This window comes from Pelmatolapia mariae, linkage group LG23 (assembly GCF_036321145.2).
Source record: "Pelmatolapia mariae isolate MD_Pm_ZW linkage group LG23, Pm_UMD_F_2, whole genome shotgun sequence".
In the NCBI taxonomy this organism is placed as follows: Eukaryota; Metazoa; Chordata; class Actinopteri; order Cichliformes; family Cichlidae; genus Pelmatolapia; species Pelmatolapia mariae.
Window position 1 is genome coordinate 12,379,656 of NC_086246.1, and position 17,187 is coordinate 12,396,842.

The 17,187-nt window shown below is 41.3% G+C and overlaps 1 protein-coding gene across 2 annotated transcripts in view; it reads right to left on the bottom strand.

The window, feature by feature from the left end:
* Positions 1–16,318, bottom strand: part of mgat5 (alpha-1,6-mannosylglycoprotein 6-beta-N-acetylglucosaminyltransferase) — a 105,302-nt gene extending 88,984 nt beyond the window's left edge. For both annotated transcript variants that reach the window (XM_063465800.1, XM_063465799.1), the window contains exon 1: positions 16,181–16,318. The gene's annotated coding sequence lies outside the window, so the exon portion shown is untranslated. The remainder of the gene's footprint in view (positions 1–16,180) is intronic.
* Between the last annotated feature and the right edge of the window lie 869 nt (positions 16,319–17,187).

Consider the following 17,187-nt stretch of genomic DNA (forward strand, 5'->3'; position numbering starts at 1 on the left):
AAGAGAAAGGGAGAACTTTAAGAAATTAATATAGCCACTAAAGCGACCATCAAAACCATGAAAAAATATTGCCGTAAACAGTTTATTTTGCGACACCATGAAACAAACGAAAGCTTAAGATGAAACGATAGACGTTTTCATATCGTCATCCAATATATATCGTTATATCGAATAGCTCTACACTGAAGCCATATGCTGAGTTATATTAAAGAAAAGATAACAGAATGGAGCCATAACAAGAATAACAGATCACCTTTAACCTGCAACTCCTGCGCTAATCTTAGCAGAATATACTTGATGAGAGTATTGAATACTCCGATTGTTATTTACAGCAACAAGAAATAACATTTATCAGAAACACTGGCACACATCATTAATATTAATCTATGCTGGTGCCTGTGTGTGCTGTAAACAAGCAGCTACCAGATATCTTATTAACCAGCATTTGCGTGCATGCCTGACCACATGAATGAAACCGAAACAAACATCCCTTTTCTGATTATAACACATTGTTCTGTTCTCTGCCGTGCAAACAGCTTCTTGTATCTTAGAGAAAACCTCACCAGGCTAATCAGCATAAACATTCAACTCTAATTTGCTGCACTCCCTGGCTTTATAGCTAGCTGAACATAACTGCGCCATTATCAGCAAATTTGGCTTTAACCATCAAGCTTTTTGCCCATAATGTAAAATGAGGCTGCCCTGCAGCACTTTTTGGAGCTGTTAAATAGTTCAACAAGTATTAACTGACGACCTCTAGGCAATTTCTGCTAAGCTAAATAAATGCCTCTGGCTTTAGGCATTATGCCACAGCAACAACAACATCAAAAACAACAACAAAAAAAACAAACAAACTTTACAGCACGCAGTCAAGCCAAAAGAAAAAAGATGTGTTGTCATCTGCATTCAGCCACTGCTGCTGTAAACGAGGGTAAGTGTGAGGAGAGGATTTCTGCAGCCTTGCTTCTGAACTGCGTCTTTCTTAGACCCTTTTAAAGCAGCTCTAACCAGGTCAAAACCACAGCCGCTTGCATGAATGCAACACTTTGAAAAACCCCAATACTCACTTGACCGAAACAACTACAACACCACATGCTCCTGCCTGTATCAGAATTACTGAATTTGTTGAACATTTAGAGAGGAATATTCGTCCTGGATCTAAAGCACAGCAAAGATGGATACGCCAGCAATTAAGTGCCGAAAGGAAATCATCAGCACCTTCCCAAGAAACACAAAAGGCAGCCACACAAAGGCTCTTTTCACCTTCCATCCATCAGCTTCATAAATAGGTCAGAGACAGCTGCGAGCAGCTTCCAGCAGGGCTGGAATCTCACTGCAGGTTATGACACACCATAAATGTTCAGTCATTTAGGACGGAGGCCTGTGTTTGCTTTTTGCGTGCACAGAAATGGTTTTATACATTTGTACAAATATGACATTGTCAGAAATTAAGCCAATTCTGTATTCCGTCTTTCGGACATTTACTAGTCCAATTTGCTTTGTGATGTGTGCATAACGGGAACGACAATAAAAAAAAGGAAAGAAAGAAAAATCTCGGTACTTCACTGTGAATTCATAAGACAAGCCTTTGGCAGCAGCGCTGGCAAATCTGCAGTGCTGATAACATCGGATGTCTCTCGCTGCTCGGGACTCTGTTGGAGGAGGGCACGAAAAAAGGCTGGCAGTGCTCTCTAGTTGGGCGCTGACAAGCATGGGAGGCTCTGGGGCTGTTTATCAGAAAGGAACGCTGCTCAGACAACCCCGTGGTACATCGCTGTAAGATGCACGAGCCAAAACCTACACAGAACACTGACTCAACCGCTTCGGTTTCTGAAAACACACATGGTCCCAGTTGGCGCCAGCTCTCTCGTCTGACCTGATTTCCTGCATCTATCCGTCTTATTTAACTCTGAAATCCATAACCCCTTTGTTAGGAGGCTTTCTGATGTCCTGTGATCCCTAGAGAAAGGAGCAATGCAACCATTCAGCCCCCAGTGGTGCATATATTGCCTCTCAGTTGCCTTCTGGTTTCTAATTCAGGATCTTAATTAGTCTGGCAGGGAGCCCCCTGGCTCTCACCAGCAACAGCCCACTGAAACTCTGTGTGATGACAGCCGGCTACGGTAGCAGAAAATATGATCCGTGGCAACTTGAGATGATGACATAACTACCTGCTGAATGGCCATTTCATTGTTGGAAGACATGGCAGTGCATCAAACTCTGAAGGTTCAAGAGGCGACGGTAAAGATAAAAACAACTGAATCATTCAGTTCTGACAGAAATCAGTGTCCTCCCAGAGCAGTGGCAAAGCACTTTATCCTGCTGGGACAAAAGCGGTGAAATTTAAGCTTCAGCTGTTGAGTTTAAAGCATTAACCCTATGTGCTCCAGGTAGATCTGGCACTGATATTAGACTTTCAAATGCAGTTTCTGTGGTGGCATTTCTGCATGGCTGCAACAATAGCAGCGAGTTTCACATCGACCACAGCGACAGAGAGGGTGAACTGTAACAGCTAAGAGTATGATGATGCCGATGGCGGAAAACAAGCATCCAAGGCAAACTTCTAGTTGTCTAGCTGGAATTAAAACTAAAAGGATGAGGACTAAAACTCACATTTCCATAAAAATAGGATTTCCCACAATAGAAAGAGGCTTTTTTTGGCCGCTCCCTTGAGGGAGGAGTATTTCCTCCCGGTCTCAAACCCAGGACCTTTTACGCATTAGGCAAACATAAATATAGATTGTGTTTTATAATTTCTGTCCCCGTACTTGGTAAGGTTTCTGCTTTCTGTCTGAAGATTAACAGTGTTAACATCAACTGGAACTGCTGTTTGGCATCTTTCCCCCAGAAAGTGTTCTTCATCAGAGCCACATTTACATACTTTAAATATGTTTGAAACGAGTCTAGCTATGCATCAAATGCTGCCCAGGTCAGTATTCAGTCTCTGTGTGCAGCGCTTCTTCCCCAATTCCACAGTAGTGCAACTGTTATAAAAACGATTAGATCGCTGTAAATATGCGGGGGATTTTCCAACTACATTTGAAGGAATGCATTGAATTCTGTCCAATAGCCTTAAGGCCACTGCTGAAATTCAAGTCGTGAGGAAAGATTATAATCTAAAAAAGACAGTGATCAACAACAACAACACTGGCAAACAGACCATGAGGTTTTTCTTTGAGGGAGATGTCTAAAGGATGTGTTAGCAGAGTGAGTGAGTGAGTGTGTGTGTTTTACTGTCAGAGTAAAAACCGTAAATAAAAGATAGGTGTAGCCACTGTTACCTTACCCAGTGGTTTCAAAACTCCGGATTTTGAAGTTTCAATGTTCAATGTCAACTGTCATGTTTTTTTGAGGCCATGGCCATATTTAGAGATTATAGTGCTCGGCAGTTCCCAGCTAATGTTAGCAAGCTTAATTAGTAATGTGCATATACAGCAAGTGCTAAGTAACAGAGGAATAGAACCTGGACTAGAGCAGGGCGATATGACCAAAAATATTTATCACGATATACATTTGAAAATTTTCGATAACGATATAACTGACGATATAATTGACACTAGACAAAATACTTTACAACTCCACAACTTTGTTAGTGTAAAAAAAAAAAAAACCCCATCAATGTATTTTCACTTAAACAAGCAGCTGTTTTTTAGGTGCATTAAAGTTATATAAAAATTTAACAGTGCAAATGCAAATTCCTTGCTGACCGTTTAACCAAAAGACATTTCCAGTGGAAACTGGCTGACATATCCTCAGCATAACCATGTATAATATCTACAAAACTTAAAAAGAGGTTATACACACACAATATGGTAATATTATGTTGAAGCACAGTACGTATCACTCCGCGAGGCTACTGCCTACGATAGCCGTAATGCTGCGACAATCCATCAAGCGGTGCGGCTTCGTAGCTTAGCAAAGTCGTACTAAAACATTTGACAGATTTTCGAGCGCCGTGTACCACATAAAATTGTTTCGAGGTCAGTAAACGCAACCAGAATTCATACATAAGGCACACGGGATTATAAGGGGCACTGTCGATTTTCAGATTTTAAGTGTGCCGTATTTTTCAAAAAACACGGTAATAACGACAGCCCGCTAGCATGCTCTACCAAAAATAGTGCTTTGTTGTGTATCTGACGGACGAAAGCTAAACCAGTTCCACACCATTGAAGTTGCAGCATTTTTACAAACCAATTCTGGTTCATCCGTTTCATTCAACGATCCACTTTCACCCTTCTCATTCTCCATCGCCGCCATGCTTTTTCCACCATGTGCGTATGAAAACAAAGGCACTGTGCATGCGCGTTTTACCCATATTCTATGGCGATATTTCATTTTCTTATCGTTGCCCAACATTATACCAGTATTACCGTGAACGGTATGATATGGCCCAGCCCTAACCTGGACCGCATGTATCTTGGACACACTTCAAACCAGAGTTGTTATAGTTTAGCATTTTGTAATTCAATTGTATTTTGGGATTCATTTTCAATATTTGTCTTAATTCAATTTAGTTACAGTTCATTTTCAGAATGTTTTTTTCTTGTTTCAGCTTTTTAGAAAATCTTTTTGTTTTAGTTCACTATAATAACCCTGCTTCAATGGCCCCTAACTTAAACCTTACAAGTATCCAAAAGAATGAGAAAATTATTAACTGCAAATAGAAATTAGGAATATTTTTATACTAGTCTGTGCACATGTTAAATGATTCACATGGTTAAAATCGGGAACTTTAACATGGAAGTTGAATGGGGATACACGTGGTCCTACAGTTATTAACATCTATGAGCTGATTTTTTAGCCCCAGAGGTTGCTGCTTGCATCATTTTGGTTTAAAAACAAAAAATGACAGAATTTAATTTCCCTTTAAAAACTACATTATGAATATAAATTTCATGTGCTAGCTACAGTATATAACAGACTCAGCAAACTGAAGACACACTCAGTTACAAAATATGAAACTGTGTCAATTTTGGAGTCACCACTAGTGGCACTATCCGCGATTAAGTACCTTCATAATGTATAGCCTGTCCAGCTCTTACAAATGTCTGTTCAGATTAACCAAAGCCCTTATGGTTGCTCTAGGTCATAGCAGTATCAAATACAATTGCTTACAATCAGTGCTATCAGTCTAGCCTGGTGCAATCATGGCCAGGAGGTTTATTTTCCCTGCATTCTCGGTAAAGTCACAGGGATTAAGAGTAAAAAAATGATATCTCATCATTGTCAATCATCTCTGGCTTCACTATCCTTCCACAATCCACCAATCACATAGCCTTTGCCCTCATACGATTATGAACGGGCCATGCTGCAAAGCGAGATACAGGCTCCATCCATTTCCTCCACATCTGAGATTAGAGCTGAAAATAACTTCCTTTAAAGTGCAGTTTGGGGGATGTTTCATAAAGGTGAAGCAGACTCAGGGAGGTCTAGATTAATTCCACTGCATCACTTCAGGCCTAAAATAAAGAGAATTCAACTGAACTGAAAAAAAGCATACACTAAGAGCTTGTTGCATAAGCACAAAAAGTAGTGAAATATGCTCTAGATGTAGCCTCAGCCATCAATTATTGATCAGCTTTGAAAAAGGATCTATTTTCCCTGTGAATATAAATAGGGTCTTGACTTCTCACATCCAGGTGACCGCAGAGCTCTCAGGCGGTGACAACCAACAGCCTTACTTTGTCTGACTTTTGCGATACACATACTTTTAGGATTAATGCTATCGTCCAAAGACAGAATTAGTGTTCGTGTTTATTACGATCAAGCACCTAAAAACTAACTGAAATTCCAGAAAAACCTGCACACACACAACTTGGCTGAAGCTCTTCTTGTCCTTTGGCTTTCTAGCCTTTCCTTCCTGCAGACAAGCACTGTCAACAAATATGCCAAATTCAATTGTATAACTAAATGTTGAAAGAAAAAAACATTCAATAGTGAAAATGAAACAAATGGGGGAAAGCAGTACTGATGCAAGCAGTGTGGGGTTGTTGAGTTTCCCTTTGAAGACACTGGGTGTAGATTCAACTTGAGAGAAACGTCCTCAATGACGACTGAAAATGCAAAGCATTTCTGCCAGAGGACACTACGCAGCTTCATTGTTAGCAACAAACATGTTTGGAATGAAAAAAGAAAACCATTACAAAAGAAATATCGGCTCATGTATCAGAATATCAGTCTTTAAAGGCATGAAATATTGGTATCTGTATCAAGCTTAAAAAGCCTGTATCGGTTGGGCTAGTCGGTCAAATGAATTCTGATGTATTTAATGCACAGTGCCAGTTTACTGGTGGTTCTAGTTCTAGGATATTACAAAGCCACCGACCACAACAGGGAACTGCAGCCCTTCTAATGTGTAGGTATGTAGATCCTTTAAAACATGTTTATGCTGAACTATAACCACTTATCAAAGTAGTTCTTGTGATTTTTGGCCCTCTTGTGGATTATAATGCAATATTTGAATGATCTGAACCTGTGTTTTTGTTTTGTTTTTTGCTGGGGGGTTTTGTAGTTATTGCTGACAGCTCTAATGCAGCCAGGAACTGCTGGAACCTAACGGAGCACCAGCCTCAGGGTCACTTTCACCTGCAGTTTCCCTTATTTGGTTTCAGCTGGGTGAAAAACACCACAGACCCAGTCATAGAAAAGTAATGAAATATGAACAGCTGAACAACTTTGACCACAAAATAATGAATCTAAACCAAAGTTTTGACTCACTGATGTTGTGAAACCATCCAGTTGAAATAAAAATCCTCCTTCCAGTCCAATCTCTCTCAGCCTAACACAGTCCTATTTCGACTGTCACCTGGCCAAAGGAGACGTGATCCTGATAATATGATCCTGCTACCATGGAGACCACTGTGACTCTGCATCTTAACTGACTCCTTCACATAAGCTCCACCTCTTAATTATTCATATGGGCCCTCCAGAGAAACAGACCATGCTGCGGCTTCGTCACCTCACTGGTGTGAATTCAGCTTGGAACCAGATATCAGCAGCCAATCCTGGGCTTGGGAGTCGGGCGGGAAGTTTATCTAGGCACCCAGATCAATGTTAATGAGATCTCCATTCAGTCACTTTTTTTTCTTTAGAAGAAAAAACCCACCTTCATAACTAAACAAGGATCAGATTTAATAAGACAAAACTTCAACAGGCTTGAGATGGTGACAGTGAGGGCACCATAGAAGTAGAGAGAAAAGAGAAAGTGATTATTTTTCTATATTTGATCGAGCTTCCAGTGAATCTGCTGATAAGATGGGGGGGGGGGGATGGGTTGATGTACCACCAGAGGATATACACCTCTCATCACAAACACAAATGAATTTGCACAAGTCAGGGAAACAGAGACATCTCAATGTGAACACTACCATCTCCATTGTTTCATTTTCAGTATTGCTAGAAATATTATTTACCCATACCTACATATACAATACGATATTAGTCACATATTTACTAGCTAAGTGCAATGAGTAATTTCAGCAATGTAGGCCTATTCTAATCTGCATATTTACACATGAATGAGTGACTAAACTGTAGAAGTGAATAATAAAAATGCTAATTAGATACATTTCCTTTGCTCAGTTTAAATTAGGCTGTTTATGCTTTTCATTATCTTCTGATATATTATATTTAAATGTAATAAGTTACAGTAGTGAATATTCATATTTACCTTGGAAACAGTTTTAAATAATGAGCTCAGACAGTTTTTCCTACTCTCTGTAAAGAGTACAATGACAGTGAGAGCAGGTATCCCAACTATGGTCATCTCAAGAACACGTCTTTGGCTGTGTGCACAGAAGCCCCACCCGACCTCCGCCAGGGGTAGCTAGTCATTACGAGCGTGGCTTTAGCTTGAGTAGTTCTCTCAAACTGCTGGTCTTCTATAGACACCCCGTTATTTTCAGCCAGATGAAACAACAGTCTGTCAGTAACAACGACCCACACTGTCAGTACTTTATTTTGTTGGTGCTGTAAACAGACGAGTTCCAGGTGTAACATTTTATCAGCTGACATCATGTTGACCAGACAGAACAGACAAGCACTCTCTGTAAGCAGACAGGCAGCCCGTAGCTACCGGCGAACTGCTCGTCTACCAGCACTACCACCGCTGACCCATCATTTCCCATCCACCCATTTTCTTCCACTTATCCAATTCAGGGGTTGCAGCGAACACCTACGGCCAATTTACAATACCAACTTTACCTAATCCATGCATGTCTGTGGATTGTCGGAAGAAGCTGGAGTTCTTACTTATGTCAGCACTCTTTTCCATCTTTACAAATAAGACATATTTGGCTTTTTCTGTTAATCAGACAAAACAAGCCATTGGTATCGCCAAAGACGTTGATACCGATAGATACAATTACACAATCTTCTAATATGACACACAATTTGAATTCAATAAAGATACAGACAAAATGCTGAAAAATAAGAAAATGTTTGAAAAGAAACACCAAAGTGCCGTTAAGCACCATCGGGTTATCTTTACAGGAAGGGATCGAGCTTGGTGACAGCTCCCTCAGCCATATTTATTCAGAGCTTTGAACAGTGTGCCTGACCTTAAACCTTTATCTCCACAGTGAGAAATCTAGGTCCAGCACAGAAGTCTAAATCCAATCAACTGTGATCATAGGCAGCATGGACGGCTGGGAGGACCGTCAGCTGAGACTGAGAATCAGACTGGCCTCCCAAAAGGGAACACAGTGGCTCTCACACAGACTTAAGGAAAAGAAGTAGGTGGTGAGCCACAGATGTGCTTAAAAAGAGGAGGAAAAAAGTCAGAGTAATTAAGATCAGCAGGATGGCAGTAATACGGTGGCAAAACCCAGCAGAAACCCAGTTTGGCTGTTTTATTTATTTATTTATTTATTTACTTTATTTAACGAAGAAGTGAAACTCTTGAGATTAAAAATCTCTTCAGTGGCTTGGCTGACCAAGAGGCTGTCTATATCCCGAATCCAAAGCGGGGCATGAAAGATGAAGGCTCTGTCTCCCATTCTTCTTCTAAATATCCTAGAAACGACACATAAACCAGCAGTCTGAGAGTGCTCCCAGTGCACTACTGGGGTGATACAGTAGTATGAAGTCTTTAAGATAAGATGGGGCCTGATTATTCAAGACCTTGTATGTGAGGAAACATGGTCAGGAAACACCTGGGTTATCTTGTTGTGCGTTTTTGCTGCTTGCAGCATGTGTGTGAGAGGAGCCCCAGCTCCATCATAAACCATGACAGCACCATCTTAGCTGTTGTTGCGATGTCAAAAATGGAGGCTGACGGGGTTAAATCTGGCAATACTTTGTATGCACACACTTTGTGTGCATACTCTGTGTCTCTAAATATATTTTACAGTCATTGTATATGTTCTTTTAGTAATTGTTCTCTGTGTCCAGCCCCACATCACCAACAATAAAAAAAAAGGTGAAGTCATATCTGTGCTTGGTGGAAACGCTGTTGCTGGCCCAAACAAGCCAGCAGCCGACCAATCAACTTGCCCGACAGACTTTTGGCTATAGAGACAGCGGTTACATCAAACCCTAGTATTGTTCAACAATGCCTGAAAAAACAAAACAAAACACTAACACCACAAGTACGTGGTAAACACAGCAGCAGAAAGATGATGCCAGAACCCAAACTCAACCTGTGAATACCCAGAACCTGCAGGGCTGACTTTACAGGAACTGCTCTTTGTGGGTGCCAATAACCCAACCACAAGCTCTTTGCACACAACTAGTGCTGGGCGATATGGAAAAAATATTTATCACGATATGAATTCTTTTATATCACGATAACGATATATATCACGATATACCACCTGACCTGTGGTCATCTGGAAAGTATGCAGTCTTTAAACAGCGAGTGGAGAGGGTGCAGTCTTTGTTTTGAGTTACCGTAAAGCATGTTGCAAATCCGGGTGCACGTAAAGCAGCACCATGTTGCAAAACCACAAGACAGAGTTTCTTTGCGAAAAATATCATTTTTTTTATACTTTATTTTCTCTTGCATAAAGTTAAGAGTATGTATAGTGAGAAGACAACACTAATATATTTGCACAGGCTATTTAACCCTTTAAGACCTACCATAGAACCAAGTCCGCCAGAGCTTATCTTTACATTTTACATGCTGCAGTGCCATTTGTGGGAGCATTTCAAGTTGCTATACATCAATACAACCGTTATAGCCCAAATTTTAATAATATGTATGCATTAAGTCCATATTAACTACATAAATTGCAAAAAAGTGCAATAAACTACAAAAAAATTGAAAATCTTTTTTTTTTTTACATATATTTCTAGTTAGAGAAATTTAAGAGGTTTATCCCTCAAAACTGTAAATACAAAAAAGTTGCACAAAATAGTTTCCAACCACGAGAAATTTATTTTGAGTGTCTTCATAGTTTTATTTTTGAGATACGCAAATTTTTATATACTACGGGAAAAATGAAAATAAATAAATGCAAATTTGCAAAAACACAGCATGTGCATCAAAATAAACTATTTCCAACAGTGTAATTTGACTTCTAAGCATCCCAGAAATGATACAGAAAAGCATAAAGTCAAACATGACTTTTAAAAACATTAACATAGGCTTTGAAGCTTAAAAAACTACATTTTCCGCGAAGATGACGTCACTTCCGGTTTCGGACAGGTAATGGCGGACATGCGAAAGTTCGCGCTGACTTATATTCCAACCTAAGAAGTGTTATGAACAGCTGATCGGATCGGCAAAGCCTGTTTCTGGAATATTATGTTTTTGTTGCTGCAAGTCTGGAATATTATGTTTTTGTTGCTGGAAGTGCTTTTTATGCAATTTTTGCAAAGCTATATGTGGAAGAAAACTGTGACCTAGGGCAAGCTAATGGAATAAGATGTAAGTACAACTCCTATGGTTTCATATGCAAAAAAAACATTATTGCGCTACCTTACGTGGTTACAGTTCTACAGGGATTTAAAAATAGTTAGGCAAAACGGAGTGTGCCTGCTCCAACCGGTTGTAAAGGGTTAATGATATATTTTATCTAATAATTTGTAAAATTCGGGTTAGAAACGATAGAAACGATAGAAGACAAATGGCACGATAGACACTTTTCTATCGTCCACACCATATATATCGTCATATCGCCCAGCACTACACACAACTGTCACAAACTGGTTTTTATGGCACTTGACTTCACAGAGCCTTTGCAGCTCAGGCACTACAGACCAGGAACGACAGGTTCAACAGGCCACAACATGACCTGCATGTATGGTAACTGCAGATGGGGTGCTGAAGCTACACAAAGCTCTTCCTTCTTCCTGTTCGTGATGCATACGAGCTTTTTTGCTGTTGTTAATGATAACAAAAACATGGCACACGAAAACATTAAAGTGAGAAAAACATGGAAGCACACACCTTACATTTTACACATGGGCAAATTATCCTCAGCTGACTCAGCTGTTCTATAAATCAAGTGCAGCATTTAAGGGCAATGTTCCAGCATGACATACATACACTAACACTAACATGCCTGTACTGACTTTCACTGACTACATTAAAGCTCTAAACCGTAACACTTCACTTTCCCCAACATAAAACTAATCCTTTTTCTGCTCTTCACTCTTAATGCACGGCCAAATCCTCTAAAACCCCTTAAAGATGTCACAAGTGGCAAAATGTCCCCCCTTCCTCTCATTAAAGCTCCAGCAGTGACATTTATGTTGGCAGACAGGTAAAACCAGATTCTCTGGACCATGGTGCACTACTTTTATTATTCCAGGTTTGACAAAACAAGGGAGGGTTATGAAACAGCAGAGCTTACACCAGCCCTTTCACCACCTATAAAGAAGTGATTGCATCGTGGGAAAGAACCAGTTCAGAGAGGAAATAGCAAAAAAGCTGATAATATAATATGAAAATGTCATTTAATACAATTGGAAATTAGGGATCGCAAAATTCTGGGCCAATACTAATACAATGAAACAACATAACAATATGACTGACAGCCTATGCCGATATTCTTTTTCTTTTTTCTATTTTTAGTTTTATTATTGCCACATTTGTTCCGAGGAAAGGAGATAAGAGACTAGAGAAAGTTGATGAGCTCAGTGACTGGTAAATAACAATTAGCAATGCAAAGTGGCCCCGACCTTTGTAACCACTGAACTATGAAGTGCAACAAAGAAATTTATAGACAAGGTTTCTACAGGGTGGGCCATTTATATGGATACACCGTAATAAAATGGGAATGGTTGGTGATATTAAAGTCCTGCTTGTGGCACATTAGTATATGTGAGGGGGCAAACTCCTCAAGATGGGTGGTGACCATGGTGGCCATTTAGAAGTCGGCCATCTTGGATACAACTTTTGTTTTTTCAATAGGAAGAGGGCCATGTGACACATCAAACCTATTGGTAATGTCACAAGAAAAACAATGGTGTGCTTGGTTTCAACGTAACTTTATTCTTTCATGAGTTATTTACAAGTTTCTCTTTGTTCACAGCCATTGACATGTCGAAGAGGTTAACACGTGAGGAGCGGATCGAAATTGTGTTGATATCTGGTGAACGCAGTAACTGGGTCATTGCAGCAGATTTCAATGCAAGACACCCTACGAGACCACCCATCTCCCATGCTACAGTTAGCAAACTGCTTGCTAAGTTTCGTGAAACTGGTTCAGTGTTGGATTTGCCAAAATGTGGACGCAAGAAAACTGTCACTAATGAAGAAACATCAGTGGCTGTCCTAGCTTCATTCAGCAAGAGCCCACAGCGTAGCACTCGCCGCACGTCACTGGAGAGTGGCATTAGTCAAACATCCCTTCGGCGGATATTAGCTACTCACAAATGGCACCCTTACAAACTCCAGCTACTGCAGCATCTCAACGAGGATGACCCAGATCGGCGCACAGAATTTGCAGAATGGGCAAAACAAAAATTGGAACAGGACCCTCAGTTCACGCAGAAGATTTTGTTCAGTGATGAGGCAAACTTTTATGTGAATGGTGAAGTTAACAAACAAAACGCTATTGGTCTGACACTAACCCACATTGGATGGATCCCTCCAAGACTGTTGGAACAACAAAAGTGATGGTTTGGTGTGGTATATGGGGTACAACGATAGTGGGTCCATTCTTCATCAATGGAAACCTCAAGGCCACTGGATATTTGAAATTGCTACATGATGATGTGTTACCCTCTTTATGCACTGAAGCTAGCACGTTCCCTGAGTTTTTCCAGCAAGATGGTGCACCACCACATTATGGGTGCCAGGTCCGAGCATTCCTAGATGAACAGTTTCCTGGAAAGTGGATTGGTCGTCGTGGGCCAGTTGAATGGCCCCCAAGGTCTCCCGATCTGACCCCCTTAGACTTTTATCTTTGGGGTCATCTGAAGGCAATTGTCTATGGTGTGAAGATACGAGATGTGCAGCACCTGAAACTACGGATACTGGATGCCTGTGCTGGCATTTCTCCTGCGGTGTTGCTATCAGTGTGTGAAGAGTCGGAGAAGAGGGTTGCATTGACAATCCAACACAATGGACAGCACATTGAACACATTTTATAAGTGGTGAGAAACTTGTAAATAACTCATGAAAGAATAAAGTTACGTTGAAACCAAGCACACCATTGTTTTTCTTGTGACATTACCAATAAGTTTGATGTGTCACATGGCCCTCTTCCTATTGAAAAAACAAAAGTTGTATCCAAGATGGCCGACTTCTAAATGGCCACCATGGTCACCACCCGTCTTGAGGAGTTTGCCCCCTCACATATACTAATGTGCCACAAGCAGGACTTTAATATCACCAACCATTCCCATGTTATTACGGTGTATCCACATAAATGGCCCACCCTGTATTATTTACAAATAATAATAATAATTGCTATCGCCATCTGGTGGCCTTCAAATACAATTCAGGCTTAAGGCACTTCCATGCTGGCTTTATTTTTCCAACCTGGAAGTTAGGTCCATCTTTCATACCGTGTTTGTGATTAACTGATGTCAGTCAACCACAGAGCTATCAACCAATATGAATATATGCAGGGTATATTGGTGCAACCTACTACAAATGTATTTGCTTTCAAGTCTTACTGAAATATATGGAAATACTTCAATTTTGTCCACTGACAGCTTAACTGAACATTGACCGATGTCAGTCAAAAGGGCCCCAAGCAGCCAAAAACGATCCTTGGCCGATATATTGGTACATCCCTGTTGTAAATCCAATCACTTTCAGAGATCTCCGGCTTTTTGGAAACACTGAAAACCAATGTGACACAACAAATAAATGCTGGCCACTGCCACACATTGTTTGCTTAGATACGGATATCAATTAACAAAGCCAATACTGGCCGATATAACAGTGCAGCCCCATTGGAAATCTGATAACTTTCAGAAATCGCTGGCTTTTACCATACTGAATTTTTTAGCTCAGCGATCAGTAGCCAGAAAGCTGGCACACAGCAGAAACACAGGTGTGTTTGTCCTAAGAGAAACAGGAGCCTTTTAATCACAGAAAAGCCAAGTGTTCTATTTTCCCTGTGTGGTTTCCATCATCACCACAGTGCCTCAATCCCTCCATCTTCAGTCCCTCCTTCCTCACCCCTCTGCTGCTTCTGCTGGCTCTCCACCGGAGCCCACCAGAGCACACCCTCCCCTCGCACTTGCACACACGGACTCTCCAACGATTTCTTGCCAGTGAAGCATGCCACTGAAGCAAAGCTCCTTTTCCTCAGGATTTATAATCCCAAAGGCTCCAGCAGCAAAAAAAAGCAACTCAAAGAGCTCTTTATAAAGCCAGAGGGCAGTCAGTGGCTCACCTCTGGATGGACACTACTCCCAGCATTAGCTCACAGCGTACAGTCGAGGATCATAAGCAGGAAGGAGGTGAGGTTTTGCTGGGTCACGTCTAATAATACAGGATTTCCTCCCATTCTGGGGGGAAATCGCCAAACTTGTACCACCACACATGTTTAAAGACATCTTTACATCCTTTGTGTAGACAATACAATCACATTTGGAGCCTGCATGATAATAAAGCAGGATGCATTTCATATGATCAAATCAGTGTGTCATAACCTGATTACATGAGGCTACTAATGGGTGCACGCTGAAAATGAGTGGCCTGCTCTAGCGAGCTGAGTGCTTGAGCAATGAGCACACAAAGAATATCTCACTCTCTGTATGTCCTTGTCACCAGGTATGACCAGCTTTGCCTGCCCTGGTATTTTCTCCAGGCATTTCCTTTCATTTTCAAACACCAGTCCTTTTCCGGGCAGCTGATCAAAAACGCAGGTTCTTCCAGAGAAAACGCCGGGCGGGGGCACGGGGCAAGAATTAACACGATTAACTTCTACAGCCTGCTATATCAGCCTGTGTCACCAAAACGCAACATCACCTCTGGGAGCAGACGCGTCTCCCTCGCTCGTGTCTAACAAGCTGGAATGCCCTGTTACTGTTTCACCGAGTTAAGAAAGTGCTCTTAAAAAACACGAGGAAGTGCAACACAGTCCGAGAAGAACAAGGTCGTCTGTCAGCCACACACCGCGGAATGTTAACGACTCACCTTCGTCCGGTTAACAGCTCCGTGGAGTGAAACAACACGGAGCCCTCCTGGTGAAGTGCAGACAGCTGCTCCGAGGCTGCTTAAATAAACTGTCCTTGACCGAGACATGTTACAATGACCTGAGAGTTGGGCTTTTAGTTATTCCTGAACAACCTGTTCTCCGTAGTGATGCCATTCGGGCAGAAAGAGCAGCCATCGCCGCCTTCACTGTAACACCGCGTTACTGTAGTTTTAGTTATAAGCTAGCTAAACTGGCCGTGTAATAACAATGGGACCCCCTGCTCGCTGCGGCGATTAACGTCCTGACTCCCCAACTGGCTCGAAAAATCAGCTAGCGTTCACGTTAGCTATTCAGCTCTGTTACCCACCACCGGGCTCGCCTTTTACACATCCAGCCGCCTTTCGTGCCAGCTATCAGGCTATCCTAGCTTTGCTTTGGAATAGGGAGATGCCTAGCTGTCTAGCTTCCTAGCTACGACCACCACACATTTCACAACAAAACAGCCGCAATGACAAGTCGCCCACTCCCGAGCACACAAGGCAAAACACTGCGCCTCTTCTTCCAGCGATATAACCCTAACTACGGGGCAGAAAACGAGCCCCGGAGCCGTTGCTGTGGGGAAAGACGGGTCTCACCTTTGCAGTGGTTTCTGTCGGCAGCCCGCCGTGATGCTACGAGATGGTTTTAAGGCTTGAGACCCCACATTGAGCGTGCGGAGACGTCGTTATGTTGAATATACCAGAGAGATTCTGGGCACAGCGCACGAGCCTCTGTGTTCGCTCTGCCCACTTGCGAGGCGAATAAGCGTTCAGGGACCGTCCGCGTGTTACCAGCCCGCGGAAAAACGCACAAAACCACAAAACTGTATCGCTACTATTACTACTGCTGCTAATAATACTGCTAATATACTAATAATACTTATACTAATACCACCACACCCGCTACTACTACTACTACTAATAGTAATAGTAATAATTATTATTATTATTATATTACGTATAATACTGAGAGGGATCTATAGTGAACAAAGTGTCAATACACATCAATGCTGCTTTTTAACTATCTTTTCTGATAGTGATTAGCACAACAGATGATCAGGCTTCAAAGAAACATGATATGATTTTATACCACAATTATCTTTTTTGTTTATTTTTAATGACATTTATGACAGGTGGCAATTCCCTTTAAATGTGACTGTTTAACAGAAAGAAGACACCTATATTAAGACGGTCCCTAACTGCATGCTCCTTGCTTTATATACGCTCTGTTACAGAGCAATAAAACTTTGTGTTTGCTGCCATCTGCTGGCTGCTAGAAGCCACAGACTGTTCATATCTGGACTGTAAAGCACTCAGTCATCATTACTGTCAATTGCTGCTCCTTCATCAGACACGGTCCTTTTTGCACATCTGTCCTGCTGTTACATATACAGTGCATTTTCTCATTCAACCGGGATCATACCTTCAAGCAGATACTGATATCAGAATTCCGGAAATTTAAAAAAAATACTGCAATGCAAATAAATTACACTTTTTTTCACTGACCCATGAAAACAGAGAATTTCAATCTAAAGCTTGTGAGAGCTGTATTCATCACCTCCAGAGAAAGGCATTTTCAGCCTGAGTGAAAATAAAGTGGGTGG